A 16,256-nucleotide genomic window follows, 5' to 3' on the forward strand; every position below is an offset into this window, starting at 1 on the left:
GCCCTTGAAGCAGAATACCTTTCCCTGGGGCAGTTTCTGAGCTGAACCCTTTGAGGGGTAAAGGAGGTTCATGGACATTGCCTGGTTTTGCACTGGCAGAAATCGGGAAACCTCCCAGGACAGAAAGTCCTTTGGAAATCTCTTCCCCAGCTCTCTCTGCCTGTGTCAGAGTGTCAGGCTGAGGCTGGGGGAGGAGATGCCTTCTGCCTTGTCCTCCCTCCCTGCCTTGCCTGATCCCTGATACGTGGAATTGTGCCAGACAAAATGCAGTCTCAGGTACATCTGGGTCAGCCAATGCTTTCAAGTTGAAAGCTTCCATGACACACTTGTTGTTCCTTTACCCTCTCTGGGTGTGCAAAGATAGGGGAGGTGAGACTTGAAGAAATAATTCTGCTGGTGCAGAAAAAGGGATCCGATACCGTGGTCCCTTTGCTCAGGGTTAGTTGTGCCAAATCCTGGTTTCTGTCAAATTCTTTGGAATGACTCCTCAATTGCTGATTTGAAGCTGGAATGCCTTGGAGCAGCAGCTATTGAGAAGTATTACCAACTAAATAAGGTGACATTTTTTTTGTGGATTAATTCTGGACTTGAAATTTGCTATCTCATTATTCCTTACCTGCCCATGTTTTATTAATGACCTTACCATTTGAGAGAGGGAAGGAAATCCCATTTTATGGCGGGTATTCTTCTCTTCCTGCTAGGATGACACATGATTTTATCCTCTGTGAAACCATGTAAAGAATTAGTTCTTTTAGCTCTAAAAACTCCGTTGGAGAGTATTTCAGAATGACCTGCCCTCTGCAATTTCCATTAAGGAAATTTGGAATTGTCAGAATTAGCCAAGATCAGAAATATTTTGAGGCAGGTCATTTTTTATGCTGCTTTTGGGTGTCTCTGCAGGAAAGAAAGCAGGGAAAAATCCCATGGAGCAATGAAGCACGTCAAATGTGGCAATTTACAATTTCATGGCCAGTTTTTCCCCTGCAGATACAGACTCCTTGAATGCTGGGGACATGTAATGTGGATTGCAAAGCTTCTTCTAACAAGGAGTGCCATGGTTCATGAGCCGGCACTTCATTTGTTGTGAGGAGAAGTAAAAGAAACCAACCAAACCCAACCCAGAACTGAGCAGGAGTTAGAGAAACAAGGGCCATGACAAGTGGTTGGGAAAGCAATTACTTCCTAGGTGTAATTGCCAAATTCTGTTGACCAGGTGGATTGCCAAGAGTTTAGAAGGAAAGGGATGTCAATGTAGTAGATTGGCAAGGAGCAGCACATAAGCAAAGTTGTAGAAGCTTTCTTTCCTGGCTCACCAGCTCCATGCAGTTCACAGGAATTGTAGTGATGCTAGTTGCATGAAAAATAAAAAGAGAGTGATCTCCTGATTAATTAAAAATCCCCTTGGGTGCCCCATCAAGCCTTGGATGGATTGATTGTAAAGGTGGGAGTTCACCCAAAACCCTTCTTCCCTTGAGAGCATGGCTCAGCCTCACACAGAGGTGAGGGGGAGCTGAGCTCTCTCTGGTGGGAGGAAGGCTCTTGTGGCAGCCCAGAGAGCCTGTGCACATTGCCAGGGAACAGCTGTGCCCTGCATGTGCCCCTGCAATGAACTGTGCTCTGCCAGTGCCCCTGGAGCTGTAGGGCTGCTCAGCTGTGGGGCAGGGAGAGGAGCAGGAGGCTGCATGTGCAGCTGAGCCATTCCTGGAAAGCACAGGGCTCTGGGCTCCCTGCTGTCCCAGGGCAGCCCAGAGGCCAGGCTGTTCCTGTGGCAGCCCTGTGGAAGCGGGTCAGGGTTTTCCCTGGGCCTGCTTCAAGGGGCTGCCAGCAGCAGCATGCTTCCCTGTGCAGCTCTTTAGAAGATTCCAGGAAATGTGTGCCATGGAGCTTCAGATCCTTTCGATTTACATTGTGGTCTCTGTTAAATTTTGTGTCTCCACATTGCAGCCCCAACTGGCTACACTATTGCCAAGAACCTTCCCCAGAAACATCTGATGTCACTCCTTCCCTCCAAGCCCTTGCCACCCATCCCCGAGAGCTCTTCTTCCATCAAGAGAAGCAAAATGTATAATGAAGAGAAGGAGAAAAGCCAAATTTGCACAGCCTACAATGATATCAGAAGAAAGAGCCTGGAGCTGAGCTCAGACGGAATAAGTTGTAAGGTAAGGAGGCCAAGATAAGTCTTGTATGGTAGATTTCCTGTTAAAGTGCTGTAGGCAGAGCTTGGAGACCTTTTCCTGTGGTGTGAGACCAGGGAAGCAGCTGAGCCATGGAAGAGCTCTGCTGGACCCTGCACTTCAGGCTGCCTTTGCAATGGGTGTGAAGTGCAGGCTTCGTGTCCTCAGCATGTGTCAGTAACAGGAGAGGTCTTAGAATGGCTTCTGGGCTGTGTCGTGGTTCCTCCTCTGTGTTATGGTGGAGAAAACACCAACTAGCAGTCAGAGCCGCTGAAGTTGTCCACTCTGGAAGAGAAATCCTTCTCCATTTAGTATCCTACATGTATTTGTGGACTCTCTCTAAGTCTCAGATGTCAAACGTGTGGATGCCTGCTTGGAATGCGGCCACTCTTGCAGAGGAGTGAATGTGAGGAGAGAGGTGTCAAATGTGTGACATGGTCTCTGCCTCAGCAGTTCCCTTTGCATTTCCCATCCTGGGCCAAGCTGCTCCATGAGTTTGACTGTTGTTTCCTTCCGTGTGCCAGTTGAAAACATATCTAAATGTCTTGGGCTGTGAATCAGGGCAAGGCTGGATGCTTGATCTGAGCACTGTGTTCTAATCTTTCCAGGCAACCTTGGTGAATTCCAATGAAGGGGATTTGAAGAAGAGGTCACTGAGACCACCTTTGATCCCCCCAATACGCAAGGCAGGAAGTCTCCCTGTTGGCAGTGCTTCAGGGTCGGTGCAAAGCCCTCTCCAACTGGATTTCCAGGAGTCCCAGGAGATGAGGTAAGCCAAGGTGTCTGCTGCTCCAGGGTGTGGTTCACCTCGCCCTTGTCATCTCATGCAGTGACTTTCCAAAGTGTCCCATGTATTTAGGCAGACCCCTCTGTATTCAGCATTTTGCCCATCTATGAAGGTCCAGCACAATGTCAAACCCAACACTGATGGCCCCAGAGCAGAGGTGGTGGTGGGGAAGAGGAGTCAGGGCTTGGCTATTATTTCACCAGAGCTTGGCCAGTTCTATGTGACAACAGCAACTGAAAGCTTAAGGACAATTAATCAGCTTTGTATCTTGCTGTGCATCTTTATGTGTTGCCTTTCCTCTTTCATCAGTGACCATGCTAAGAAGGTTTGCCTCCTTTCATGGCACCCTCATTCCCTCCCTTCTCTTTCTACCTCCTCATTTGTTCCTTTGTCCTCCATTTTCTCCAGGCCAAAACCCAGCATCTGTAGCCAAGAGAAGAGCTCTGACCATGCAGGTAGGTACAGGGCATGTCTGTCCTAAAATGATCATTGGAACCTTGATTCAGAGGTGGCATTTGGAAAACTTGCTTCAAATCCGTTCGTTTGAACATTCCTTAAAATTTCTTTCAATTCCTTGATGGGCTCAGTGGACTCTCCCAAAGCCCAGTCACTGGGAGTGTTCTCTGGTGGTGCAGTGAAAATTCCTCCAGTGTGAGGTGTTCAATGGCAGGAGATGGAATGGTAACTTGGGGCCCTGGAAATGCACTGCAGGAAAAGAAAACATTCCTCTATATGCTGCACATGGCTTTCATCTCCCTGCATCCTTTCTAGAGTCAAAATTGGTAGAGCAAAGGAAGGCATTTAGCATGAAATGACAAATGTTCCCACTCCTTCCTCCTGCCCTTGAAGCAGAATACTTTTCCCTGGGGCAGTTTCTGAGCTGAACCCTTTGAGGGGTAAAGGAGGTTCATGGACATTGCCTGGTTTTGCACTGGCAGAAATCGGGAAACCTCCCAGGACAGAAAGTCCTTTGGAAATCTCTTCCCCAGCTCGCTCTGCCTGTGTCAGAGTGTCAGGCTGAGGCTGGGGGAGGAGATGCCTTCTGCCTTGTCCTCCCTCCCTGCCTTGCCTGATCCCTGATACGTGGAATTGTGCCAGACAAAATGCAGTCTCAGGTACATCTGGGTCAGCCAATGCTTTCAAGTTGGAAGCTTCCATCACACTCTAGGCATATGTACCGTGCTGCTTTCAATCCCAATCTCTGTGTTTTATGGAAGCTCTGCAGTCTGGAATCTGTCTTGCCTGTTGCACACAATTATGTTTTTGGGGGCTTGAAGTCTGCCAGAGATTTACATGAACCTTTGCTTCCATTACCAGGCCTTCCACTGAGCCAGGCCAAGGAGATGGATCATCCCACCAGTCCTGGTTTTATGAGTGACAGTGACCTGAGGGACAGCTCTGGAAAGGTAAGGGGTAAGCACAGGGATGAGCAGACTTTCTTTCCTGTGGCTGTTTAGTGCTTGGCCAAAAATGTCACTGGAAATTATCATCTTCCACCCCTTGGGAGATGGGGATGGGGATTATCTTGGGAATCTATTGGACAGCTACAGAGCAATTGCTTGGCTATTTCCAGTGGTGCCAACCCGGGTCACTGGTTTGGAGATGGTGCTAAGGTCATGCCAGAAGAATTCTTTATGTGCAAAGGCTATTTTAGAGAAGTCCTGAATGGCAGAGCAAACTACCCATCAGTGAACGTGGGCAAAGTTCATCCTCAGAAGCAGAGAAGGTTCTAATGTTGAGTGTACACAAGGCTGCAAAATAAAATGGGAGAGTTTGACTTTTCCAGGATACTTTTGTGGCTGCATCTCACAGCCCTCTCCTTCTCAAGTTTTCTGCTCATTAACATCAGTGTTTCTGCAACTTGTTTTCACATGACTCCTCCTTTTGGTCTCGTGGTCTCTGAGCCCAAGTCCTTCAGAGCCCTTCAGAGCCGAGTCTTTGCAAAGGCAGGAAGTGAGAAACAGCTGCAATTCCTGGCCATGAGTGTTAAGCAGTAGCTCATTACCCCTCCTTGCTGGGTATTGCACACGGTGTTTATTCTCCTGCCATGGCCTGTGGGAACTGAATTGCCTGCTCACTGGCCATGTGAGCTCTTCATCTGTCTTGGGGCACTCCTATGACTTTCATGCTTCAAGCAGGCCTTCCTGACAGAGGTTGCAGTGGCAGCAGTAGAAGGTTATGGCACTGAAGTGTTTCACCTCACTGTGTGTAATTTTCAGGGTGAGGATGGGAGACCTTCCTCTGAAACTATTGGAATGTCTGTGGAGCTGCAGTGAAGCCTGTGGCACTCTGTGGACTCTCTGCTCCTGATGAGATGTTGTGTTTGGTTTGTGTGTCTCTGCTTACAGTCTGTGCTGTATTTCCATTGCACCTAGATCTGTCCTGCATTGTGCAAGTTGGCTGAAAAGAACTTTGAGCAGAAGAAAATGGAGCTTCTGGAGAAAGAGTTGGAGAGAAGGAGACAAAATCAAGCATCCTTGCAGCTTCCTTCTCAGCCAGTTGAGCCTGGGGATGCAGCTGGAGCAAGTAAGTGGCTACACTTGTGGTCCTTTCTGACCACTTGCTTTCCCTTTGCACAGTGTTGCAATCAGGCTGGGAGGCTGTTTGGCTTGCATTTGGATGGAAGCTTGCATAGGATTTATTTCTGTTTGCCAAAGAAAAATACAGAAGCATGAAGTGTCTTGCCCATGGCCTCACTGAGTCAGTACCAGAATATCAGCTTCCCACCTTCACCTCTGCAGTCTTTCAGAGGAGAAAATTCTGTCTTGCAAAGTACACTGGGGCTTCAGACTCTCTCCTGGAGAGCAGCCTCCAGGGAAGGCAAGTCCAAAAGAATGCTTTTCAACCAGGCTGCAGCCTGGAAGAAACAAAGTCCAGCTCCTTCTGATGAAAACACCAGAGTTCCTCCTCCTGCTGCTCCCTGCTGAGGAGCTGGCACTGCTGAGCTGTGCTGAAGCCCCAGCCATTGCTTCTGTTGTAGCCCCAGGAGCAAGCAGCGTTCCCGACTGAATCCCGGCCCAGGGGCTCTGACTGCAGGGCTGGGAGCGCTGCCCCGAGGGCGGCAGCAGGGCCCTAAGGAGGCAGCACTCAGCCCGAGGGCATCATGCAAGTTATCTGCACTTTCTTTTGGAAACTTCCCCTGACAGCCTCTGCAACAGGACAACAAAAGCAAAGCAATACTGGGTCTTCCTTGTTTCTTAGGGCAAGCATCACTGCAGTTTGGTTTTAAGATAGAAAAGAGTAGATTTAGATTATATATTAGGGAGAATTTTTTTTAAATTAAAGGGGATGAAAAGCTGGAAGGGTTTGACCAGAGAAGCTGTTGTTGGTTCATCCTTGAAGCTGTTCAAGGCCAGTTTACATGGAGCTCTGATCTAGATGAAAATGTCCCTGCTCATAGGAGTTGGACTAGATGGTGCTTAAAGGTGCTTTCCAACCCAAACTCTTCTAATATTCTGTGATTCTGAGATCACTGTCCCATGTTAGTGTGCTATTGTTATACTTGAAGTTCTTTGGGATAACAGAGATGTTTACCCACCTCCGGTGAGTTTCCTGGCACTTTCCATTGTCACCCTGCCCAGCACTCTCCACTTACAAGCTCCTCTTTGGTCCCTGCAGGCTTTAGGCTACCACCTGTCGATGGCACAGCTGTTAGTGGGCAGAGAAAACAGCCGGCTAGTGACTTGAAGAAGCAGGTTGTGAGGAAGCAGGACAACGTGCCCTTACTGCCCAGTACGTCCACCATCCATGGGGATGGCAGCTTCCCACGCAACTCCACAGGTAAGCCTGATCCCTGGCAGCTTTTTCCCTGCACGGGTTTTTCCTTGCACAAGGAGCACAAACTGCCTCCTGCCTCAGCCAGCACAGCTGGGACCTCGGGTCCATAGCCTGTCCTGAGATTGAACATCAAATCTTTGGAGTTACTCCAGCTTGGTAGTACTGTAGCAGTTGGTTCTAGAAATCCAATGGAAAGTTGAGCTGAATGAAATCGGGGTAAAGGCCTAAGCTCTGCCTTTTGCCCATCCGGATAACTGGTGCCAGGAGGCTGCTGTGACTGCAGGGATGAGCTGCAGGGCAGCCTGCCAGGGTGTGCTCACCGTGCACCTACGAGAACCACCAGGATCAGTTGTGCACTCACCATCTGGGCCCTCTGCCTGGGCTGCTGTCCGGCTCTGCATGCAGCTTTTCTGCTCTCCCAGCAAGGGCTGGCTCTGCATGGCCATCAGCGGCTCGGTGCAGTCGTGCTGCTGCTCCCAGAAGTGCCCGATGGCTCCTCGCTGCCACCATCCCACGGGCTGCAATGCCAAGAGGAAACAAGCAGTGCCTCCTGTGCCACCCAGCAAACACAGCGGCCGTGTGCAGCAGTGACAGGCACAGGGGGCTGCCTGCTGCTCCCAGGCTGTTGGCTGCCTGCAGGAAACACTCAGCAGATAGTCCCTAGTGGCTCCTGTCTCTCTTTTGTGGGTAGCCTGCCTGTGCTGTGATCCCAAGTAGGGTGAGATAAGAAGAAGGGAGCTAGGAATGATATTTGGAATGCTCTTTTCTAGTGATGCTGCTTCCATGTTCAGAATTGAGCAGAACTAGCCTGACGTGGCTCTCCATCCATAGTGAATCTAGATGTGTGTGTCTGCATGCTTCTGCAGGGCTATCACTGATGTCAGTGGCTGGGGTACATCAGTGACACACAGATTAGCTCCTGTCTGAATATTTTTGATGTTAGGCTTCCTCCATACTTTGTGAGAACCTGCAAGGTAGCCAAAAACGCTACACAGTCTAGAGTAGTTTGTTGAGATTCTGTGCAATATTTATGCTCCATCATGTCTAAAAAGACAGCTCAAATGTATTCATTTACACATTAGAAAATGAGCTTTTGAGTGCGCAACATGAAATTTTTGACTGAGAGTGCTTTTGATGACAAATGGGTTTCATAAGAAATGCATTTATCATCTGATTTTTCTCATACCTGGTAATTTTTTTTTCCTTACCAAAAAACTCAATTAAGGCAAACCCAGGACAACTTTTTATCAAGAGAGTGCATCTGCCAACAATTTGCATCGGTGTTTGCATTCTTTTTTCCCCAGTTTGCATTTGGAAGGCTTTTTTATCAACCATCTAGACTGGCTATTGCAAGAGAAAGCTTAGGCAGTGCACAGTATGCAAACACATCCATTTGATGACAAATAAATTTCACCTCAGCATCTTTGAAATACAGCAAGTGTGTAGCTCTGAAAGAGTAAAGGTTCATGATGCTTGGAAAGAAGCAAATCCATAAATTACTCCCTTCCCAATAGCAGGCTAAATGTATGTACACTCAGCTGGCTGCTGTCTAGGATATTTGAGGTCAGTGGAGGCAGAGGCGCTGTCAGGTGGGAAGGGTCAGGTGTGGCTGTTCCCTGGCAGCTGCTCCGTGGGGACTGAGCCGGGCCCAGCAGGGCTGGGCTGTTCAGCCTTGGCTCGGTGCTGTGGCCAGGCAGCTGCAGGTTTATCCTCAGGGAGTTGCAGAGTGCCCCATCCCCAGGGCTGGGGGAAATCAGGGCACTGAGACAAGAGAGGCACCTGAGGGGCTCCCTCCTGGCTGGCCAGCCCTGCTGCTGGCCCTGTCTGGCAGGGAGCGGGAGCTCTGCGGCCGCAGGAACCTGCCGCTGGCTGTGGCCCCTGTGGCACTGGGGAGCTGGCGCTGCGGGGCCATGGTCAGGTTCAGCCTGGAGCTGTGCCCAGCCGGGGAGGCTGGGGGAAAGCAAGGAGCCCAAGGCGCCAGGCAGCAGGGAAGCCTCTGCCCCAGTGCCCGTGTGTGCCCAGGGAGCCCTGGCTGGGAGATGGGCTGCAGGCCGCTCCATGGCGGGGTGCCCTGCCCGGGGCTGCAGCGCCCATGGCCGACCCTGTCCTTACAGTGACCTCGCAGACGGCCGCTGGTGCCCAGCGCCGAGAGCAGCCGCGCCGTGGGACTGGGCAGAAGGACACGGCCTCTGCAGACCCACAGCAGTCCTTGCAGGAGGCACTGTCCTCGCTCGGCAGCGACGACTGGTAAGAAAGGCCCCGTTCACGCTGCGTCCCTCTCAGCATTAAGGTTGGTTAGAAGTGAGTCTTGCTGCGGCCTCTGAGCCCCGAGAGCCCAGAGGGCCGAAGGGCACTGGTGAAACCACTGCAGAGCACTGAGAGGATAGATTGAGAGCAGCCTTTTCTCAGCCTTGCTCTGCAGCAGTGCTCCAGCTGCAGCAGGTCCATGCTGTTTCCTCACTTTGCCTGCTGCTCCACGGGGCTGCAAAGGAAATCTTGAGGGGAGAGAGAAGGCCCTGGAACGACATGATTTGCTGGCTGAAGGGAGAAGCAGGATGGCAGCAGTTTGGAGTGCAGGTTTGGGTGCCTTGGGCCACTAGGCCAGTGGGACTGAGTAAGATTCCTCTCTGCTCCCACTGCTGCCAGCAATGGCAGGTGACAGGGTCTCCCTGTGACCTCCTGCATGGCAGCCCCAGAAGCAGCTTCAGGGAGTTCCTCTTTCTGAGAAACCGACTGAGTTGTGCTTTCAAGTCCCTCAGTCTGTCATTACTTCTGCAAGGCTCATGGCAGTAGAGTAGGAAAAAGAAAGAAAATCCTCTAGGAACCTTGCATTTTTGGAATTCAACTTTTCCTTCTCACTGCCTCACATGGGCCTGAGACTCTGACACCCCCCTGTTTGCCTCTTGGATTTTTGTATGCTTTTGACAGCCACAGCATCCTGAGTCAAGGCATTCTATGATTTCATTAACTACGCTATGAAAAGCACCTCCCATGGTTTGACTGAGCTGCCAGCCTGGTCATTTCAGAGGGTGCCGCCTAGCTCTTGGGTAGAGAAAAATCAATCTTTTTGGTACTTGCCTTTCAGGGAGATGAAGGAGAAGGGACTCTGCATCATCAAACAGCTGGCTGAGTCCCATTCAGAAGTTCTGCTTTGTCGACTTCGTGAGATTTGCTTGGCAGTTACCAGCGAGGTGAGAACATTGTTCTGAATTGTCCCCCACACTTCATACACAGTGTGTAGAGTAGCTGTGTGCTCGCTCATCTCCATGTGTGCTCAGGGTGTGCCTTCTCTGCCCAAGCTGTAATTCAACACTGCAAATTTGTCTGTAGACCTGAGCCTGTGTTTTCTGTTTCCTGTCTGAGTGCTTCAACTACAGGTGTTGCTTTTTTGAACAGGAGCACCCGAGTCTTTTATCTTTATGACTTGTGCCTTTATGGTTTGAAAGCAGCCCTTGCGTTAATTTGCTTGTTTTTCAAACAAAAGGCCCTAAAATCAAAGCAGTTGCTATTACAGAAGGGTCAAGTAGCACACTTTAGTGAAATATATTTTTTAGGCCTGCAGTAAGCATGTCTGAGGGCAGAAATTGGTGCCAGAGTAAGTACCTTTCTGTGCTTGGGCTCTTCTGCTCTTACTGTGCTTTTTTGCTCCTCTGGACACAGTGGGAGGCGTTGTGATTTCCCGGGAGTTTTGTCTAAGGCAACTGGTTTTCTTTTCAAGGTGATTCTTATGTTTCCCCTCATGACTTCCCCAGGTGACCAGCCTGCGGTCAAAGCTGTCTTGTTCTGCAATCATCACTCTGGGAGAGCTGTTTGCACTCTTGAGGAAGGACATGGATTCTGAGGTGGATGAGGTTGCTCCTGTCCTTCTCCACATGGTGTGGAACTCCCCAGAGTTTGTTCAGAAGGCAGCCTGTCAGGCCCTGGCCATCATGGTAGAGAAGGTGACTCCTGCACGAGCAATGACTGTTCTCATGGACAAGGGAGTCAAGTAGGTTCTTCTTCTTTGAGTGATATTCTTCACCTTCTCCTGTGTGGGTGGGGGAAGGGGTGAGAGAGAGAGAATGGGAATGGCGGCAGGAAAGGTCCTGTATCCTGGGTCTTCTGTGAACTCAGGGACTTGATTCTCTTATCAACCTCATTTCTTTCCTCTTATCACCTATTTCTGCCCTCCTGCAGCCTCTTAGTTCTCAGAATCACAGAACTGTAGAATAGGGGCAGTTGGAAGGGGCCCATCAGGACCATTGAGTCCAGCTCCTGGCCTTGCACAGAACAGCCCAAGGCTCACACCAAGTGCCTGAGATTGTTGTCCAAATGCTTCTTGGACTCTGTCAGGCTTGATGCTGTGACCACTGCCCTGGGGAGCCTGTTCCAGTGCCCAACCACCCTCTGGGTGAAAAAACTTTTCCTAATATCCTGTCTAAAGTTCCTCTGACTCAGCTTCCTGCTGCTTCCTGGAGTTCTCCCAGCCTGTCAGATTTTCCTAGGTGTGGTGACCGCTGGGGAAATGAAAGTGCCTGCAAAGGTCAAGGAGAAAGCCTTGTGCTTTTTTGGGAAGAGGGACAATTGCAGTTGCCGCTGTGAGCGCTGTTGGGTATTTCGCAGCGCTGGGAAAAACCACGTATCCTCATGATGCAACTAACGTGAGAAATACGGAGGGTACTTGCTGGGGCGTGCAGCACATGGGGGAGAATGTGCTGGGTGTGGTACTGCCTGCACAGCAGGTGCAGCTCCTGCCAAAAGGAGGCTTGTATGACTGTCCTGGCCTGAGAGCTCTACTTTCCATTCAAACTGATGTTTCAGCTTGGCCTTGAGATGATGAATCACTTGACAGGCACCTTCACAGGCTGAGTGCAACAGGACAGCTGAAGCAAATGCTGCCTTAAGTGTTGGTGCTGGGCCTGACAGTTCCCAAGAGACAGTCTCTAGAGCAGGACAACCTGGCTAAAATGCCTGCCACCCTTTCCTCAACTTTGGAATAGGGTCAAAACACTCAGATGTATCCCTTTACAAAAGACAGAGGCTGCATTACTGGATATTGCTGGATATTGGCAACTTCCCGCCCCACAGCGTGTTTTCCCTGCATTTGTTTTTTTCCAAAGGTCTGCAGATTTGGGGATGAATGGGTGGAAAGAGCCGCATCCTGCTGCAGCTCTGTGCAGTGGGGGCCTTCTGATGGGTCAGCATGAATTGTCCTTAATTTCTAAATAATGAATATGTAATCAATTCCTTTAATCTTTCTCTGAGTAAATACTGGGAAAGAAATGGAGTATCAGGTAGTGCAGGGAGACTGAATTCCTCCCTCTTCCTTGCAGGCAGTCCTTCTGTGCAATGCTAATGTTGTCTTTATTTGAGGACAGAACCTTCTACAGGTGTCTGAAGTTGCAGGGAGAGCCCAGGCCTCCTTCCCCCAGCAAGGACAGGGAGCAGGCTCTGGCCAAGGCCTGTGCTGCTCTTGCTCCTTCTCCCTGTGCCCAGGGTTTGTTCTCTTCTTCCCAGGAGCCGCTACGTCCAGGTGCGGAAGTGCGCGGCCGAGCTCCTCCTGTCCTTGGTGCAGAGAATTGGAGTCACGAAGCTGGCAGGCACACCCAGGGCTGAGACACTGGCACACGTGGCAGGGACACTTGCTCAGGACTGTCACCAGGACACAAGGTAATGATCTTCATTTCACCTCCCAAAACGGGAACATGGTTTTGTGTCTGGCTATAAAGGGTAAAACTACAAAGGAGTGGAAACTAAAGGCAACATCCAGTTACCTCACAGTGTGGATAAGGGTCACAGAATTATGGAATATGCTGAGTTTGAAAGGACCCATCGGCGTCATCAAGTCCAGCTCCTGGTTGTGTGCAGGACACCCCAAGAGTTACTCCATGTGCCTGAGAGCATTGTCCAAACACTTCTTGATCTCTGTCAGCCTTGGTGCTGTGACCACTGCTCTGGATGGCCTGGGGAAATGACTGTAGTGGGTAACCTGAGCTTGGCCACCAAGAAGGAGCATTGCCAATTTCCTGTGACTTGAAGGATTCTTTACTGAGATCAAAAGAGCTCCCATTAGCCAGTCAAAAAATTTTGATTGGCCTTAGGTGCACACGGTAAAGCCTAAGTGTTGGCTAATGTTCATCACTGAAGGATCCCAAACATCTATTTCACATTAACTTAAGACTTCCCTAGAAATATTTCAGAGGTCTTTAGCCTATGTATTCAGTCTTTCTAAACTACTTCTGCAGGTTTGTAGAATGCTGTTATCTGTGGCTCAGTGACCTCCAAATTTCTTCTTGAAGAAATCTGTGGTTTCCTAGTGGCAAAATCAACCCAAACCACCAAAATCCCCTTACTTTGATGATGAAATTCCCATTAATAGCTGCCAGGGACACCAGAGCAACTATCTGCCCATGCCCCTGATTATTCTCTATAGTATAGAATAATCCAAAGCAAGCATGAGGTGTTTTGTTCCGGCTTCCCTGCCAGTGAAAGAAAGGCAAATTATTGTGCAATGGCAGCAGGACATTGCTAATAGGCTCTGACAACAAAGCAGATGTGTTTTGCCTGTTCCCTGGGATCCTGTGATCCCACAGAAGCACACCCACAGTTTCAGAGTGAAATGGTATTTTTCTGTGGCCCCACATTCTCCTCTTGTCCCTTGTGTTCAGCTGACAACACTGTGCAGTGTCCAGTGAAGCAAAACTCCCTCTTTGCTGAGTAGGTAATGCCTTCTCTTGCAAGGATTGCACCTGATCAGTTTAAGGTATCTGCTGCTTCTGTTAACACTCTTCCTTTGCTCACTTTTCATTTCCTTCCTTCCTTCCTTAGGCATTACGGACAGGAGATGGTGAAGATGCTGCTGAATAATCCAAAATTTAAGAAGCTTTTGGAACAATCTCTTTCCACCCATGACCTGGAAGATATCCTGACAAGAATTAAGAAGAAAGTAAGTGCTTGGCAGAAGCAGTGTCTCCTTTGTGCAAGTATTGACACTGCTAATATGAGATCACACATACGCAATGTGTCTTTACCTCATTCCTCTTCTGCTGCATCATTTTGCTCCTGGAATGAGCTGTTAATCCCCAGCCTGTTCATCTGCAGACCACAGAGGAACTGATATTATTTGGGAAAAAGTGGGGTTTAGAATTCTTTGAATATCACAAAGGGGAAAGGGAAAGAGGAGAAAATGGGTTTACATCCAAGGGCAAGGCCCTATGGGCTCTCCCTACTCTGCCCCCAGTCAAGCAGTTAAGTGAGAATCGTGCTTCTGAGGATCACAGTGTCTTTGCAAAAGACACCACAGGTAGTAGTGGTGCCAAGGACATTGCCAAATATACAAAAGATGTCCAATTCAATCCTAATTGCTACAATTACTGTCTGTCTTTTGGGAATACTGCCCTGCTGTCAAGCCCTGTGGAGCTGGAAGAGGCTTGGTGAATCCAACAGCATCCAGTGGAAAATAGTTTGTTTATTTGGGGGGGATTTTCTTCTTTTTATCTACATTATAGAAGGGAGTGTGCCTTTGTGCAGGAGCAGGGAGAGTAAGTGTTGAACCAAATCAACTTCCAAATCAACAGTGGGCCAACCCTCAAGGAGTCCAAATCTGCTGCTTCCATTGAGAACACTCGTTGCCTAACAGTTTGCATTATTCCCATTTATGCTCAAGACTAATGAATTTGGGATTTTAGACTGCTGCTCACTGCTGTATGATAACACCCATAACCTGCCTTGGGCTATTGTAAACAAAGAGTTGGCATCACTGAATCTCTGCTCCACTTATTTCTGTAAGTTAGGAAATGTTTCCTTAAGCCTTGGTAGCAGTGGTCTTGGTTCTAACTTGTGTTTTAATCCAGGAATTTCCTATTTTATAGTCTAAAGATTCATGGAGTTTCTTGATGTCTTTGTAGGGGATGGAAAACCAGAAGGCTGAACGCCCATCTGTGAAGAACCTGGTGAAGAAGAGGAGCGAAGGCTCAAAGAAGCCCCAGGCCACATCGCCTTCTAGCAATCGGTACTTTTGTCAGATGGGAGCACTTTTGTTAGATGTGACAAAGCACATGACATGTGCTTTACATGCCTCTTCCTCAGGAAAACCTTTCTGCTGGAGATGACCAGTGCCAGAGATTCTTTCCTTTCCCTACAAATGCTCTAGGATAAAAAATGTCTACTTCGGCATTATGCTGAACACAACTTCTCTGGAGGGCTTCCACAAAAACTGGGCAACAAAAGACACCCATTGGTAACAGCTCAGACCATCCAGTGCAGTGGCAAGGGCAGTGTTGTGGAGGCTTGGAGAGGGCCAAGTTTCTGCTGCCTGACTTGGGACAAGGAAATCCAACCAGGGTGTTCTTTTTAAATCCCAGTGTAGTCTTTTGTCTTTTTTTAGATGGGTGTTTTAATGAGAAGTCCCAGTCTTGAAACAAGATGCCATTCCCCAGAGATACAGTTCTCATCCATGTGGTTTGGCCTGGCTGATTCATGGCTTTTTTACCCTCAAACAGTATGACGTTTGAGTAGTAGTAGCAGTAGTAGTAGTAAAAGAATTCCTGAGCAACTTTGGCCAACAGGTGTCTCAATGTGGACATTTTGTCTTGATATTCCTGTCCTTCATATAGTTTACTTGATGGACAGCATGTTTGGTTTATTTCCCCCTGTGCTGCAATCAGCGTTTAAGACAGAAATTTGGTCCTTGCTGTCTCTTCATGCTAGTGGCAGAGCTGCTTGTGCCTGTTCTCCTCTGATAACAGAGGGCATTTATTTAGAGCTGTCCCGCTCAGCAGTGGCAGGAAAGTGACCACGTGTCTCAGTAGCATGGCTTGCATCTGCCCGTGCTCATGGAAGAGACAGGTTGATCCAGGAGAATTGTTCCCAGTGGGTTTGTTAAGCTGTGGATCTGGTCTCTAGGGAAGCAAACAAAATGTGAGCGTAGTTCTGGCATGTCTGGCTTCTGTTTTTATCTCTGTTACTGATTTTCTGGACCCTTCAGATACACCCTTGTTCATCTGTTCAAATGCATCTGAGCTGCTTTTCCAGATTGTCATGCCTGGTGTAGAGACACTTCTCCAGAATGATGTGTTTCCTTATTATAAGACACACACCTTCCATATGAGGAGGCATTTAAACTTGGAAGTAGCGTCTCTCTTTCCCCACAAAGCAATGTGAGCAGTGCACCTTGGAAGCCATCTGAAGATAGATCAGATGCATCTCATCCTTGGTGTTTCTGAGTGAGCAGTGTGAGAATGTTCCTTGCAGATTGTGTCCTGTAATGATTGGTGTGAGGCTCACGTTGTTCTTCAGAGCCTCATGATATTCTAGCTTGAAATCACATCACTAGGAAAGCTCCTCAAGATGTTTTGGTCACAATTAACTGAAGCTATTATTACCAACAGGTTCTAATTGGTTTTATTTTCCAGGGTGGAGTCTACCTCTGATAGACGCCTCCTACACCGTGCAAAAGCCCAGGTCACGTTACCTCCAGCTGTGGAAGAGATGAAGGCGCTCCAGAAGCTTTACCATCTCCTGGAAGCCAAGGAGTTTCA

The sequence above is a fragment of the Lonchura striata genome, chromosome 10, assembly GCF_046129695.1.
Source record: "Lonchura striata isolate bLonStr1 chromosome 10, bLonStr1.mat, whole genome shotgun sequence".
In the NCBI taxonomy this organism is placed as follows: Eukaryota; Metazoa; Chordata; class Aves; order Passeriformes; family Estrildidae; genus Lonchura; species Lonchura striata.